The sequence below is a fragment of the Fringilla coelebs genome (genome assembly GCF_963513975.1).
Source record: "Fringilla coelebs genome assembly, contig: SCAFFOLD_32, whole genome shotgun sequence".
Classification (NCBI taxonomy): Eukaryota; Metazoa; Chordata; class Aves; order Passeriformes; family Fringillidae; genus Fringilla; species Fringilla coelebs.
In genome coordinates this window covers 3,593,133-3,609,346 of record NW_028167319.1, presented here as the reverse complement: position 1 = coordinate 3,609,346, position 16,214 = coordinate 3,593,133, and positions in this window count along the sequence as shown.

Below are 16,214 nucleotides of genomic sequence, written 5' to 3'. Positions count from 1 at the left end.
GGGGCCTGAAACTTTAAATGGCCGAGTGCCTCCTGGGATTCGGGCTTTCGCAGGATGCCTCCCAGACGCAAGCTGGCACCACTGCCAACTTGGTCTGGTTTTAGAGTGCGTAGTGGGTCCTGAAAACTGATACCAAGAACAGTGGTTTGTGAGTTTTGTTTCCCAGGGAAAAAGCCTGTACAATGGTTGAGGGTCCTGCAGCCTTAAATTTCAAGGTGCCTCATGGAGATTCGCCTCCGCAAGATGCCGCCCAGACGCAAAGTGGCAGCAGTGCCAACTTGGTCTGGTTTGAGAGTGCCAAGAGGGTCCTGAAAACTGACAGCCAGAACAGTGGTTTCTAAGTTTTGTTTCCCAGGGAAAAAGCCTGTACTCTGGTTTAGGGTCTTAAGGCATAAAATGGTCAGGTGCCTCCTGGAATTCGGCCTCTCGCAGGATGCCTCCCAGACGCAAGTTGGCATCAGTGCCAACTTGGGCTGGTTTGAGAGTGCCTAGTGGGTCCTGAAAACTGACACCCAGAACAGTGGCTTGTGAGTTTTATTTCGGAGGGAAATACCCTGTAGAGTGGTTCAGGGTCCTGAGGCGTTAAATTTCATGGTGCCTCCTGCAGATCCGCCTCTTGCAGGATGCCTCCCAGACGCAAAGTGGCACCAGTGCAAACATGGTCTAGTTTGAGAGTGCCAAGTGGGTCTTAAAAACTGACACCCAGAATAGTGGCTTCTGAGTTTTGTTTCCCAGGGAAAAAGCATGCACAGTGGTTCAGGGTCCTGTGGCCTTCAATGTCTAGGTGCCTCCTGGAATTCGGCCTCTCGCAGGATGCCTCCCAGACGCAAGGTGGCACCAGTGCCAACTTGGTCTATTTTGAGAGTGCCAAGTGGGTCCTGAAAACTGACACCCAGAACAGTGGCTTTTGAGTTTTGTTTACCAGGGAAAAAGCCTGTACAATGGTTCAGGGTCCTGCGGCCTTAAATTGCCGGGTGCCTCCTGGAGATCCGACTCTTGCAGGATTTTTAACAGAAGCTAAGCGTCAACATTGCCCCCTTAATCTGGTTTGAGAGTTTCAAGTGGGTCCTTCAAACTGACACCAAGAACAGTGGCTTCTGAGTTTTGTTTTCCAGGGAAAAAGCCTGTACAGTGGTTCAGGGTCCTGAGGCCTAAAATGGCCAGGTGCCTCCTGGAATTCGGCATCTGGCAGGATGCCTCCCAGACGCAAGGTGGCACCAGTGCCAACTTGGTCTAATTTGAGAGTGCCGAGTGGGGCCTGAAAGCTGACACCCAGAACGGTGGCTTCTGAGTTTTGTTTTCCCAAAGAAAAGGCCTGTACAATTGTTCAGGGTCCTGCGGCCTTAAATTTCAGGGTGCCTCCTGGAGATCCGCCTTTTGCAGGAGTTTTACCAGACGCTAAGCGTCACCACTGCCCACTTAGTCTGGTTTGAGAGGTTCAAGTGGGTCCTTCAAACTGACACCAAGAACAGTGTCTTCTGAATTTTGTTTCCCAGGGAAAAAGCCTGTACAGTGTTTCAGGGTCCTGCAGCCTTAAATTGCCGGATGCCTCCTAAAGATGCGCCTCTTGCAGGATGTTTCCCACACGCTTAGCGGCACCGGTGCTCACTTAGTGTAGTTTGAGTGTGCCTTTTGTGTCCTGAAAACTGACACCAAGAACGGTGGCTTCTGAGTTTTGTTTCCCAGGGAAAAAGCCTGCACAGTGGTTCAGGGGCCTGAGGCCTTAAATGGCTAGGTGCCTCCTGGAATTCGGCCTTTCGCAGGATGCCTCCCAGACGCAAGGAGGCAGCGGTGCCAACTTGGGCTGGTTTAAGAGTGCCTAGTGGGTCCTGAAAACTGACACCCAGAACAGTGGCTTCTGGGTTTTGTTTCCCAGGGAAAAAGCCTGTACAATGGTTTAGGGGTCTAAGGCAGAAAATGGCAAGGTGCGTCCTAGAATTCGGCCTCTCGCACGATGCCTTCCAGACGCAATGTGGCACCAGTGCAAACATGGTCTAGTTTGAGAGTGCCAAGTGGGTCCTGCAAACTGACACCCAGAAGAGTGGCTTCTGAGTTTTGTTTCCCAGGGAAAAAGCATGCAGAGTGGTTCAGGGTCCTGTGGCCTTAAATGGCTAGGTGCCTCCTAGAATTCCGCCTCTCGCAGGATGCCTCCCAGACGCAAGGAGGCAGCAGCGCCAACTTGGTCTGGTTTGAGAGTGACAAGTGGGTCCTGAAAACTGACACCAAGAACAGTGGCTTGTGAATTTTGTTTCCCAGGGAAAAAGCCTGTACAATGGTTCAGGGTCCTGCGGCCTTAAATTGCCGGGTGCCTCCCGGAGGTCCGCCTTATGCAGGATTTGCCCAGACGCTAAGCATCACCATTCCCCACTTAGTCTGGTTTGAGAGTGTCAAGTGGGTCCTGAAAACTGACACCAAGAACAGTGGCTTCTGAGTTTTGTTTCCCAGGGAAAAAGCCTGCACAGTGGTTCAGGGTCCTGCGGCCTTTAAAGCTAGGTGCCTCCTGGAATTCGGCCTCACGCAGGATGCCTCCCAGACGCAAGTAGGCAGCAGTGCCAACTTGGGCTGGTTTGAGAGTGCCTTGTGGGTCCTGAAAACTGACACCCAGAAGAGTGGCTTCTGAGTTTTGTTTCCCAGGGAAAAAGCATGCAGAGTGGTTCAGGGTCCTGTGGCCTTTAATGGCTAGGTGCCTCCTGGAATTCGGCCTCACGCAGGATGCCTCCCAGACGCAAGGAGGCAGCAGTGCCAACTTGGGCTGCTTTGAGAGTGCCTAGTGGGTCCTGAAAACTGACACCCAGAACAGTGGCTTCTGAGTTTTGTTTCCCAGGGAAAAAGCCTGTAGAGTGGTCAGGGTCCTAAGGCCCTAAATGGCCGGATGCCTCCAGGAAGTCGGCCTCTCGCAGGATGTCTCCCAGACGCAATGTGGCACCAGTGCCAACTTGGTCTAGTTTGAGAGTGCCAAGTGGGTCCTGCAAACTGACACCCAGAAGAGTGGCTTCTGAATTTTGTTTCCCAGAGAAAAAGCATGCAGAGTGGTTCAGGGTCCTGTGGCCTTAAATGGCCAGGTGCCTCCTGGAATTCGGCCTCTCGCAGGACGCCTCCCAGACGCAAGGAGGCAGCAGCGCAAACTTGGTCTGGTTTGAGAGTGCCAAGTGGGTTCTGCAAACTGACACCCAGAACAGTGGCTTGTGAGTTTTGTTTCCCAGGGAAAAAGCCTGTACAATGGTTCAGGGTCCTGCGGCCTTAAATTGCCGGGTGCCTTCTGGAGGTCCGCCTCATGCAGGATTTCCCCAGACGCTAAGCATAACCATTGCCCACTTAGTCTGGTTTGAGAGTGTCAAGTGGGTCCTTCAAACTGACACCAAGAACAGTGGCTTCTGAGTTTTGTTTCCCAGGGAAAAAGCCTGCACAGTGGTTCAGGGGCCTGAGGCCTTTAATGGCTAGGTGCCTCCTGGAATTCGGCCTCACGCAGGATGCCTCCCAGACGCAAGGAGGAAGCAGTGCCAACTTGGGCTGGTTTGAGAGTGCCTAGTGGGTCCTGAAAACTGACACCCAGAACAGTGGCTTCTGAGTTTTGTTTTCCAGGGAAAAAGCCTGTAGAGTGGTCAGGGTCCTAAGGCCCTAAATGGCCAGGTGCCTCCAGGAAGTCGGCCTCTCGCAGGATGTCTCCCAGACGCAATGTGGCACCAGTGCCAACTTGGTCTAGTTTGAGAGTGACAAGTGGGTCCTGAAAACTGATACCCAGAACAGTGGCTTGTGAGTTTTGTTTCCCAAGGATAAGGCCTGTACACAAGTTCAGGGGCCTGAAACTTTAAATGGCCGAGTGCCTCCTGGGATTCGGCCTTTCGCAGGATGCCTCCCAGACGCAAGCTGGCACCACTGCCAACTTGGTCTGGTTTTAGAGTGCGTAGTGGGTCCTGAAAACTGACACCAAGAACAGTGGTTTGTGAGTTTTGTTTCCCAGGGAAAAAGCCTGTACAATGGTTGAGGGTCCTGCAGCCTTAAATTTCAAGGTGCCTCATGGAGATCCGCCTCTGCAAGATGCCGCCCAGACGCAAAGTGGCAGCAGTGCCAACATGGTATGGTTAGAGAGTGCCAAGAGGGTCCTGAAAACTGACAGCCAGAACAGTGGTTTCTGAATTTTGTTTCCCAGGGAAAAAGCCTGTACTCTGGTTTAGGGTCCTAAGGCATAAAATGGTCAGGTGCCTCCTTGAATTCGGCCTCTCGCAGGATGCCTCCCAGACGCAAGTTGGCATCAGTGCCAACTTGGGCTGGTTTGAGAGTGCCTAGTGGGTCCTGAAAACTGACACCCAGAACAGTGGCTTGTGAGTTTTATTTCGGAGGGAAATACCCTGTAGAGTGGTTCAGGGTCCTGCGGCGTTAAATTTGATGGTGCCTCCTGCAGATCCGCCTCTCGCAGGATGCCTCCCAGACGCAATGTGGCACCAGTGCAAACATGGTCTAGTTTGTGAGTGCCAAGTGGGTCCTAAAAACTGGCACCCAGAACAGTGGCTTGTGAGTTTTGTTTACCAGGGAAAAAGCCTGTACAATGGTTCAGGGTCCTGCGGCCTTAAATTGCCGGGTGCCTCCTGGAGATCCGACTCTTGCAGGATTTTTAACAGAAGCTAAGCGTCAACATTGCCCCCTTAATCTGGTTTGAGAGTTTCAAGTGGGTCCTTCAAACTGACACCAAGAACAGTGGCTTCTGAGTTTTGTTTCCCAGGGAAAAAGCCTGTACAGTGTTTCAGGGTCCTGCAGCCTTAAATTGCCGGATGCCTCCTAAAGATGCGCCTCTTGCAGGATGTTTCCCACACGCTTAGCGGCACCGGTGCTCACTTAGTGTAGTTTGAGTGTGCCTTTTGTGTCCTGAAAACTGACACCAAGAACGGTGGCTTCTGAGTTTTGTTTCCCAGGGAAAAAGCCTGCACAGTGGTTCAGGGGCCTGAGGCCTTAAATGGCTAGGTGCCTCCTGGAATTCGGCCTTTCGCAGGATGCCTCCCAGACGCAAGGAGGCAGCGGTGCCAACTTGGGCTGGTTTAAGAGTGCCTAGTGGGTCCTGAAAACTGACACCCAGAACAGTGGCTTCTGGGTTTTGTTTCCCAGGGAAAAAGCCTGTACAATGGTTTAGGGGTCTAAGGCAGAAAATGGCAAGGTGCGTCCTAGAATTCGGCCTCTCGCACGATGCCTTCCAGACGCAATGTGGCACCAGTGCAAACATGGTCTAGTTTGAGAGTGCCAAGTGGGTCCTGCAAACTGACACCCAGAAGAGTGGCTTCTGAGTTTTGTTTCCCAGGGAAAAAGCATGCAGAGTGGTTCAGGGTCCTGTGGCCTTAAATGGCTAGGTGCCTCCTAGAATTCCGCCTCTCGCAGGATGCCTCCCAGACGCAAGGAGGCAGCAGCGCCAACTTGGTCTGGTTTGAGAGTGACAAGTGGGTCCTGAAAACTGACACCCAGAAGAGTGGCTTGTGAATTTTGTTTCCCAGGGAAAAAGCCTGTACAATGGTTCAGGGTCCTGCGGCCTTAAATTGCCGGGTGCCTCCCGGAGGTCCGCCTTATGCAGGATTTGCCCAGACGCTAAGCATCACCATTCCCCACTTAGTCTGGTTTGAGAGTGTCAAGTGGGTCCTGAAAACTGACACCAAGAACAGTGGCTTCTGAGTTTTGTTTCCCAGGGAAAAAGCCTGCACAGTGGTTCAGGGTCCTGCGGCCTTTAAAGCTAGGTGCCTCCTGGAATTCGGCCTCACGCAGGATGCCTCCCAGACGCAAGTAGGCAGCAGTGCCAACTTGGGCTGGTTTGAGAGTGCCTTGTGGGTCCTGAAAACTGACACCCAGAAGAGTGGCTTCTGAGTTTTGTTTCCCAGGGAAAAAGCATGCAGAGTGGTTCAGGGTCCTGTGGCCTTAAATGGCTAGGTGCCTCCTGGAATTCGGTCTTTCGCAGGATGCCTCCCAGACGCAAGGTGGCGCCAGTGCCAACTTGCGCTGGTTTAAGAGTGCCTAGTGGGTCCTGAAAACTGACACCCAGAACAGTGGCTTCTGAGTTTTGTTTCCCAGGGAAAAGCCCTGTACACAGGTTCAGGGGCCTGAAACTTTAAATGGCCGAGTGCCTCCTGGGATTCGGCCTTTCGCAGGATGCCTCCCAGACGCAAGCTGGCACTACTTCCAACTTGGTCTGGTTTTAGAGTGCGTAGTGGGTCCTGAAAACTGACACCAAGAAGAGTGGTTTGTGAGTTTTGTTTCCCAGGGAAAAAGCCTGTACAATGGTTGAGGGTCCTGCAGCCTTAAATTTCAAGGTGCCTCATGGAGATCCGCCGCTTGCAGGATTTTACCCACACGCTAAGCGGCACCATTGCCCACTTAGTCTGGTTTCAGAGTGTGTAGTGGGTCCTGTAAACTGACACCCAGAGCAGTGGCTTCTGAGTTTTGTTTCCAAGGGAAAAAGCCTGTACAGTGGTTTAGGGGCCTAAGGCAGAAAATGGCCAGGTGCGTCCTAGAATTCGGCCTCTCGCACGATGCGTCCCAGACGCAATGTGGCACCAGTGCAAACATGGTCTGGTTTGAGAGTGCCAAGTGGGTCCTCAAAACTGACACCCAGAACAGTGGCTTCTGAGTTTTGTTTCCCAGGGAAAAAGCCTGCACAGTGGTTCAGGGGCCTGAGGCCTTAAATGGCTAGGTGCCTCCTAGAATTCGGCGTCACGCAGGATGCCTCCCAGACGCAAGGAGGCAGCAGTGCCAACTTGGGCTGGTTTGAGAGTGCCTAGTGGGTCCTGAAAACTGACACCAAGAACAGTGGCTTCTGAGTTTTGTTTCCTAGGGAAAAAGCCTGCAGAGTGGTCAGGGTTCTAAGGCCCTAAATGCACAGGTGCCTCCAGGAAGTCGGCCTCTCGCAGGATGTCTCCCAGACGCAATGTGGCACCAGTGCAAACTTGGTCTAGTTTGAGAGTGACAAGTGGGTCCTGAAAACTGATACCCAGAACAGTGGCTTGTGAGTTTTATTTCCCAAGGAAAAGGCCTGTACACAGGTTCAGGGGCCTGAAACTTTAAATGCCTGAGTGCCTCCTGGGATTCGGCCTTTCGCAGAATGCCTCCCAGACGCAAGCTGGCAGCACTGCCAGCTTGGTCTGGTTTTAGAGTGCGTAGTGGTTCCTGAAAACTGACACCAAGAACAGTGGTTTGTGAGTTTTGTTTACCAAAGAAAAAGCCTGTACAATGGTTGAGGGTCCTGCAGCCTTAAATTTCAGGGTGCCTACTGGAATTCGGCCTCTCGCAGGATGCCTCCCAGACGCAAGGTGGCAGCAGTGCCAACATGGTATGGTTAGAGAGTGCCAAGAGGGTCCTGAAAACTGACAGCCAGAACAGTGGCTTCTGGGTTTTGTTTCCCAGGGAAAAAGGCGTTTGTAGTGGTTCAAGTTCCTGATGCCTTAAATGGCCACGTGCCTCCAGGAATTCGGCCTCTCGCAGGATGCGTCCCAGACGCATGCTGGCAGCAGCGCCAACCTGGTCTGGTTTGAGAGTGCCAAGGGGGTCCTGAAAGCTGACACCCAGAACAGTGGTTTGTGAGTTTTGTTTCCTAGGGAAAAAGCCTGTACAGTGGTTCAGGGTCCTGCGGCCTAAAATTGCCATGTGCCTCATGGAGATCCTCCTCTCGGAGGATGCCGCCCGGACGCAAAGTGGTAGCAGTGCCAACTTGGTCTAGTTTAATAGTGCCAAGTGGATCCTGAAAACTGACACCCAGAACAGTGGCTTGTGAGTTTTGTTTCCCAGGGAAAAAGATTGTACAGTTGTTCAGGGTCCTGAGGCCTTAAATTTCAGGGTGCCTCCTGCAGATCCGGCTCTCGCAGGATGCCTCCCAGACGCAAGGAGACAGCAGTGCCAACTTGGGCTGGTTTGGGAGTGCCTAGTGGGTCCTGAAAACTGACACCCAGAACAGTGGCTTGTGAGTTTTGTTTTCCAGGGAAAAAGCCTGTACAATGGTTCAGCGTCCTGCGGCCTTAAATTGCCGTGTGCTTCCTGGAGATCCGCCTCTTGAAGGATTTTTCCAATACGCTAAGCGGCACCGGTGCTCACTTAGTGTAGTTTGAGAGTGCCTTTTGTGTCCTGCAAACTGACAACAAGAACAGTGGCTTCTGAGTTTTGTTTCCCAAGGACAAGGCCTGTACAGTGATTCAAGGTCCTAAGGCCTTAAATGGCCACGTGCCTCCAGGAATTCGGCCTCTCGCAGGATGCCTCCCAGACTGAAGCTGGCACCAGTGCCAACTTGGTCTAGTTTGAGAGTGCCAAGTGGGTCCTGAAAATTGACAACTAGAGCAGTGGCTTCTGAGTTTTGTTTCCAAGGGATATAGCCTGTACATTGTCTTAGGGGCCTAAGGCAGTAAATGGCCAGGTGCCTCCATGAATTCGGCCTCTCGCAGGATGCCTCCCAGACGCAATGTGGCACCAGTGCAAACTTTGAGAGTGCCAAATGGGTTCTGAAAACTGACACCCAGAACAGTGGCTTGTGGGTGTTGTTTCCCAGGGAAAAGGCCTGTACACAGGTTCAGGGGCCTGAAACTTTAAATGGTTGAGTGTTTCTTGGAATTCTGACTCTCACAGGATGCCTCCCAGAGGCGAGCCAGCACCAGTGCCATCTTGGTCTGGTTTGAGAGTGCCAACTGGGTCCTGAAAACTGACACCAAGAACAGTGGCTTGTGAGTTTTTTTTCCCAGGGAAAAAGCCTGTACAGTGGTTCTGGGTCCTGAGGTGTTAAAATGCAGGATGTCTCCTGGAATTCGGCCTCTCGTAGGATGCCTCCCAGACGCAAGGAGGCAGTAGTTCCAACTTGGGCTGGTTTGTGAGTGCCTAGTTGGTCCTGAAAACTGACACCCAGAACAGTGGCTTGTGAGTTTTGTTTCCCAGGGAAAAATCCTGTACAATGCTTCAGGGTCCTGCGGCCTTAAATTTCCGGGTGCCTCCTAAAGATCCGCCTCTTGCAGGATGTTTCCCAGACGCTTAGCGGCACTGGTGCTCACTGAGTCTCGTTTGAGAGTGTCTAGTGTGTCCTTTAAACTGACACCAAGAACAGTGGCTTATGAGATTTGTTTCCGAGGGAAAAGGCTTGTAAACAGGTTCAGTGGCCTGAAGCGTTAAATTTCCGGGTTCCACCTGGAATTCGGCCTCCGAAGGATACCTCCCATACATAGGGTAGCAGCAGTGCCAACTTTTTCTGGTTTGAGAGTGCCTTGTGTGTCCTGCAAACTGACACCAAGAACAGTGGCTTCTGAGTTTTGTTTCCCAGGGAAAAATCCTGAACAGTGGTTCAGGGTCGTGAGGCCTTAAATCGCTAAGTGCCTCCTGGAATTCGGCCTCACGCAGGATGCCTCCCAGACGCAAGGAGGCAGCAGTGCCAACTTGGGCTGCTTTGAGAGTGCCTAGTGGGTCCTGAAAACTGACACCCAGAACAGTGGCTTCTGAGTTTTGTTTCCCAGGGAAAAAGCCTGTAGAGTGGTCAGGGTCATAAGGCCATAAATGGCCAGGTGACTCCAGGAAGTCTGCTTCTCGCAGGATGCCTCCCAGACGCAATGTGGCACCAGTGCAAACTTGGGCTGGTTTGAGAGTGCGTAGTGGGTCCTGAAGACTGACACCAAGAACAGTGGTTTGTGTGTTTTTTTTGCCCGGGAAAAAGCCTGTACAATGGTTGAGGGTCCTGCAGCCTTTAATTTCAATGTGCCTCATGGAGATCCGCCTCCGCAGGATGCCGCCCAGACGCAAAGTGGCAGCTGTGCCAACTTGGTCTGGTGTGAGAGTTCCAAGTGGGTCCTGAAAACTGACACCCAGAACAGTGGCTTCTGAGTTTTGTTTCCCAGGGAAAAAGCCTGTACAGTGCTATAGGGGCCTAAGGCAGAAAATGGCCAGGTGACCCTGTGAATTCGGCCTCCCGCAGGATTCCTCCCAGATGCAAGGTGGAACCAGTGCCAACTTGGTCTAGTTTGAGAGTGCCAAGTGGGTCCTGAAAACTGACACCCAGAACAGTGGCTTGTGAGTTTTGTTTGCCCAGGGAAAAGGCCTGTATAATGGTTCAGGGTCCTGCGGCCTTAAATTGCCGGGTGTCTCCTAGAGATCCGCCTCTTGCAGGATTTTGCCCAGACGCTAGGCGGCACCATTGTCCACTTAGTCTGGTTTGAGAGTGTCTAGTGGGTCCTCAAAACTGACAGCTAGAGCAGTGGCTTCTGAGTTTTGTTTCTCAGGGAAAAAGCCTGTACAGTGTTTTAGGGGCCGAAGGCAGAAAATGGCCAGGTGCCTCCGTCAATTCGGCCTCTCACAGGATGCCTCCCAGACGAAAGCTGGCACCAGTGCCAACTTGGTCTGGTTTGAGAGTGCCAAGTGGGTCCTGAAAACTGACACCGAGAACAGTGGTTTGTGAGTTTTGTTTCCCAGGGAAAAGGCCTGTACAATGGTTGAGGGTCCTGCGGCCTTAAATGGTCCGGTGCCTCCTGGAGATCCGCCTCATGCAGGATTTTGCCCAGTCGCTAAGCGGCACCATTGCCCACTTAGTCTTGTTTGAGAGTGTCAAATGGGTTCTTCAAACTGACACCAAGAAAAGTGGCTTCTGAGTTTTGTTTCCCAAGGTAAAAGCCTGTACAATGGTTCAGTGTCCTGGGGACTTAAATTGCCGGATGCCTCCTAAAGATCCGCCTCTTGCAGGATGCCTCCCAGACGCTTAGCGGCACCGGTGCTCACTTAGTGTAGCTTGAGAGTGCCTTGTGTGTCCTGCAAACTGACACCAAGAACAGTGACTTCTGAGTTTTGTTTCCCAGGGAAAAATCCTGAACTGTGGTTCAGGGTCCTGAGGCCTTAAATCGCTAGGTGCCTCCTGGAATTCGGCCTCACGCAGGATGCCTCCCAGACGCAAGGAGGCAGCAGTGCCAACTTGGGCTGCTTTGAGAGTGCCTAGTGGGTCCTGAGAACTGACACCCAGAACAGTGGTTTGTGAGTTTTGTTTACCAGGGAAAAAGCCTGTACAATGGTTCAGGGTCCTGCGGCCTTTAATTTCAATGTGCCTCATGGAGATCCGCCTCCGCAGGATGCCGCCCAGACGCAAAGTGGCAGCAGTGCCAACTTGGTCTGGTGAGTGAGTGCCAAGTGGGTCCTGAAAACTGACACCCAGAACAGTGGCTTCTGAGTTTTGTTTCCCAGGGAAAAAGCCTGTACAGTGGTTCAGAGTCCTGAGGCCTTAAAGGCCAGGTGCCTCCTGGAATTCGGCCCCTTGCAGGATGCCTCCCAGACGCAAGGTGGCACCAGTGCCAACTTGGTCTGGTTTGAGAGTCCCAAGTGGGTCCTGAAAACTGACACCAAGAACAGTGGCTTGTGAGTTTTGTTTGCCCAGGGAAAAGGCCTGTATAATGGTTCAGGGTCCTGCGGCCTTAAATTGCCGGGTGTCTCCTAGAGATCCGCCTCTTGCAGGATTTTGCCCAGACGCTAGGCGGCACCATTGTCCACTTAGTCTGGTTTGAGAGTGTCTAGTGGGTCCTCAAAACTGACAGCTAGAGCAGTGGCTTCTGAGTTTTGTTTCTCAGGGAAAAAGCCTGTACAGTGCTTTAGGGGCCTAAGGCAGAAAATGGCCAGGTGCCTCCGTCAATTCGGCCTCTCGCAGGATGCCTCGCAGACGCAAGGAGGCAGCAGTGCCAACTTGGGCTGCTTTGAGAGTGCCTAGTGGGTCCTGAAAACTGACACCCAGAACAGTGGCTTCTGAGTTTTGTTTCCCAGGGAAAAAGCCTGTAGAGTGGTCAGGGTCATAAGGACATAAATGTCCAGGTGCCTCAAGGAAGTCTGCCTCTCGCAGGATGCCTCCCAGACGCAATGTGGCACCAGTGCAAACTTGGGCTGGTTTGAGAGTGCGTAGTGGGTCCTGAAAACTGACACCGAGATCAGTGGTTTGTGAGTTTTGTTTACCAGGGAAAAAGCCTGTACACAGGTTCAGGGGCCTGAAACTTTAAATGGTCGAGTGCCTCATATAATTCGGCCTCTCGCAGGATGCCTCCCAGACGCAAGGTGGCACCAGTGCCAACTCTGTCTGGTTTGAGAGTGCCAAGTGGGTCCTGAAACCTGACACCCAGAACAGTGGTTTATGAGGTTTGTTTCCCAGGGAAAAAGCCTGTACAATGGTTGAGGGTCCTGCGGCCTTAAATTGAAAGGTGCCTCATGGAGATCGGCCTCCGCCGGATGCCGCCCAGACGCAAAGTTGTAGCAGTGCCAACTTAGTCTGTTTTGAGAGTGCGAAGTGGGTGCTGAAAACTGACACCCAGAACAGTGGCTTGTGAGTTTTGTTTCCCAGGGAAAAAGGCCTGTGCAATGGTTCAAGTTCCTAATGCCTTAAATGGCCATGTGCCTCCAGGAATTCGGCCTCTCGCAGGATGAGTCCCAGACGCAAGCTGGCAGCAGCGCCAACCTGGTCTGGTTTGAGAGTGCCAAGGCGGTCCTGAAAGCTGACACCCAGAACAGTGGTTTGTGAGTTTTGTTTCCTAGGGAAAAAGCCTGTACAATGGTTCAGGGTCCTGTGGCCTAAAATTGCCGAGTGCCTCATGGAGATCCGGCTCTCGCAGGATGCCTCCCAGACGCAAGGAGACAGCAGTGCCAACTTGGGCTGGTTTGGGAGTGCCTAGTGGGTCCTGAAAACTGACACCCAGAACAGTGTCTTGTGAGTTTTGTTTTCCAGGGAAAAAGCCTGTACAATGGTTCAGCGTCTTGCGGCCTTAAATTGCCGGGTGCCTCCTGGAGATCCGCCTCTTGAAGGATTTTTCCAATACGCTAAGCGGCACCGGTGCTCACTTAGTGTAGTTTGAGAGTGCCTTTTGTGTCCTGCAAACTGACAACAAGAACAGTGGCTTCTGAGTTTTGTTTCCCAAGGAAAAGGCCTGTACAGTGATTCAAGGTCCTAAGGCCTTAAATGGCCACGTGCCTCCAGGAATTCGGCCTCTCGCAGGATGCCTCCCAGACTGAAGCTGGCACCAGTGCCAACTTGGTCTAGTTTGAGAGTGCCTAGTGGGTCCTGAAAATTGACAACTAGAGCAGTGGCTTCTGAGTTTTGTTTCCCAGGGATATAGCCTGTACATTGTCTTAGGGGCCTAAGGCAGAAAATGGCCAGGTGCCTCCCTGAATTCGGCCTCTCGCAGGATGCCTCCCAGACGCAATGTGGCACCAGTGCAAACTTTGAGAGTGCCAAATGGGTTCTGAAAACTGACACCCAGAACAGTGGCTTGTGGGTGTTGTTTCCCAGGGAAAAGGCCTGTACACAGGTTCAGGGGCCTGAAACTTTAAATGGTCGAGTGTTTCTTGGAATTCTGACTCTCACAGGATGCCTCCCAGAGGCGAGCCAGCACCAGTGCCATCTTGGTCTGGTTTGAGAGTGCCAACTGGGTCCTGAAAACTGACACCAAGAACAGTGGCTTGTGAGTTTTTTTTCCCAGGGAAAAAGCCTGTACAGTGGTTCTGGGTCCTGAGGCGTTAAAATGCAGGGTGTCTCCTGGAATTTGGCCTCTCGCAGGATGCCTCCCAGACGCAAGGAGGCAGTAGTGCCAACTTGGGCTGGTTTGTGAGTGCCTAGTGGGTCCTGAAAACTGACACCCAGAACAGTGGCTTGTGAGTTTTGTTTCCCAGGGAAAAATCCTGTACAATGCTTCAGGGTCCTGCGGCCTTAAATTTCCGGGTGCCTCCTAAAGATCCGCCTCTTGCAGGATGTTTCCTAGACGCTTAGCTACCCCGGTGCTCACTTAGTCTGGTTTGAGAGTGTCTAGTGTGTCCTTAAAACTGACACCAAGAACAGTGGCTTGTGAGTTTTTTTTCTCAGGGAAAAGGCTTGTAAACAGGTTCAGTGGCCTGAGGCCTTAAATTTCCGGGTTCCACCTGGAATTCGGCCTCCGAAGGATACCTCCCATACATAGGGTGGCAGCAGTGCCAACTTTTTCTGGTTTGAGAGTGTCTAGTGTGTCCTGCAAACTGACACCCACAACAGTGGCTTGTGAGTTTTGTTTTCCAGGGAAAAAGCCTATACAATGGTTCAGTATCCTGAGTCCTTAAATGGCCGGGTACCTCCTGGAGATCCGCCTCTTGCAGGATTTTGCTCAGACGCTAAGCGGCACCATTGCCCACTAAGTCTGGTTTGAGAGTGTCAAGTGGGTCCTTCAAACTGACACCAAGAACAGTCGCTTCTGAGTTTTGTTTCCCAGGGAAAAAGCCTGCAAAGTGGTTTTGTGTCCTAAGGCAGAAAATGGACAGGTGCCTCCTGGAATTCGGCCTCTCTCGCGATGCCTCCCAGACGCAATGCGGCACCAGTGCAAACTTGGTCCAGTTTGAGAGTGCCAAGTGGGTCCTGAAAACTGACACCCAGAACAGTGGCTTCTGATTTTTTTTTCCCAGGGAAAAAGCCTGTACAGTGGTTCAGAGTCCTGAGGCCTTAAATGGCCAGGTGCCTCCTGGAATTCGGCCCCTTGCAGGATGCCTCCCAGACGCAAGGTGGCACCAGTGCCAACTTGGTCTGGTTTGAGAGTGCCAAGTGGGTCCTGAAAACTGACACCCAGAACAGTGGTTTGTGAGTTTTGTTTCCCAGGGAAAAGGCCTGTACAATGGTTGAGGGTCCTGCGGCCTTAAATTTCAGGGTGCCTCCTGGAGATCCGCCTCATGCAGGATTTTGCCCAGTCGCTAAGCGGCACCATTGCCCACTTAGTCTTGTTTGAGAGTGTCAAATGGGTTCTTCAAACTGACACCAAGAAAAGTGGCTTCTGAGTTTTGTTTCCCAAGGTAAAAGCCTGTACAATGGTTCAGTGTCCTGGGGACTTAAATTGCCAATGCCTCCTAAAGATCCGCCTCTTGCAGGATGCCTCCCAGACGCTTAGCGGCACCGGTGCTCACGTAGTTTAGCTTGAGAGTGCCTTGTGTGTCCTGCAAACTGACACCAAGAACAGTGGCTTCTGAGTTTTGTTTCCGGGGGAAAAATCCTGAACATTGGTTCAGAGTCCTGAGGCATTAAATCGCTAGGTGCCTCCTGGAATTCGGCCTCACGCAGGACGCCTCCCAGACGCAAGGAGGCAGCAGTGCCAACTTGGGCTGGTTTGAGAGTGCCTAGTGGGTCCTGAAAACTGACACCCAGAACTGTGGCTTCTGAGTTTTGTTTCCCAGGGAAAAAGACTGTACAGTGGTTCAGGGTCCTGAGGCCTTAAATTTCAGGGTGCCTCCTGCAGATCCGGTTCTCGCTGGATGCCTCCCCGACGCAAGGAGACTGCAGTGCCAACTTGGGCTGGTTTGGGAGTGCCTAGTGGGTCCTGAAAACTGACACCCAGAACAGTGTCTTGTGAGTTTTGTTTTCCAGGGTAAAAGCCTGTACAATGGTTCAGCGTCCTGCGGCCTTAAATTGCCGGGTGTCTCCTGGAGATCCGCCTCTTGAAGGATTTTTCCAATACGCTAAGCGGCACCGGTGCTCACTTAGTGTAGTTTGAGAGTGCCTTTTGTGTCCTGCAAACTGACAACAAGAACAGTGGCTTCTGAGTTTTGTTTGCCCAAGGAAAAGTCCTGTACAGTGGTTCAAGGTCCTAAGGCCTTAAATGGCCACGTGCCTCCAGGAATTCGGCCTCTCGCAGGATGCCTCCCAGACTGAAGCTGGCACCAGTGCCGACTTGGTCTAGTTTGAGAGTGCCTAGTGGGTCCTGAAAATTGACAACTAGAGCAGTGGCTTCTGAGTTTTGTTTCCCAGGGAAATAGCCTGTACATTGTTCTAGGGGCCTAAGGCAGAAAATAGCCAGGTGCCTCCGTGAATTCTGCCTCTCGCAGGATGCCTCCCAGTCGCAATGTGGCACCAGTGGAAAATTGAGAGTGCCAAATGGGTTCTGAAAACTGACACCCAGAACAGTGGCTTGTGGGTGTTGTTTCCCAGGGAAAAGGCCTGTACACAGGTTCAGGGGCCTGAAACTTTAAATGGTCGAGTGCCTCTTGGAATTCGGACTCTCACAGGATGCCTCCCAGAGGCGAGCCAGCACCAGTGCCATCTTGGTCTGGTTTGAGAGTGCCAACTGGGTCCTGAAAACTGACACCAAGAACAGTGGCTTGTGAGTTTTTTTTCCCAGGGAAAAAGCCTGTACAGTGGTTCTGGGTCCTGAGGCGTTAAAATGCAGGGTGTCTCCTGGAATTCGGCCTCTCGCAGGATGCCTCCCAGACGCAAGGAGGCAGCAGTGCCAACATTTTCTGGTTTGAGA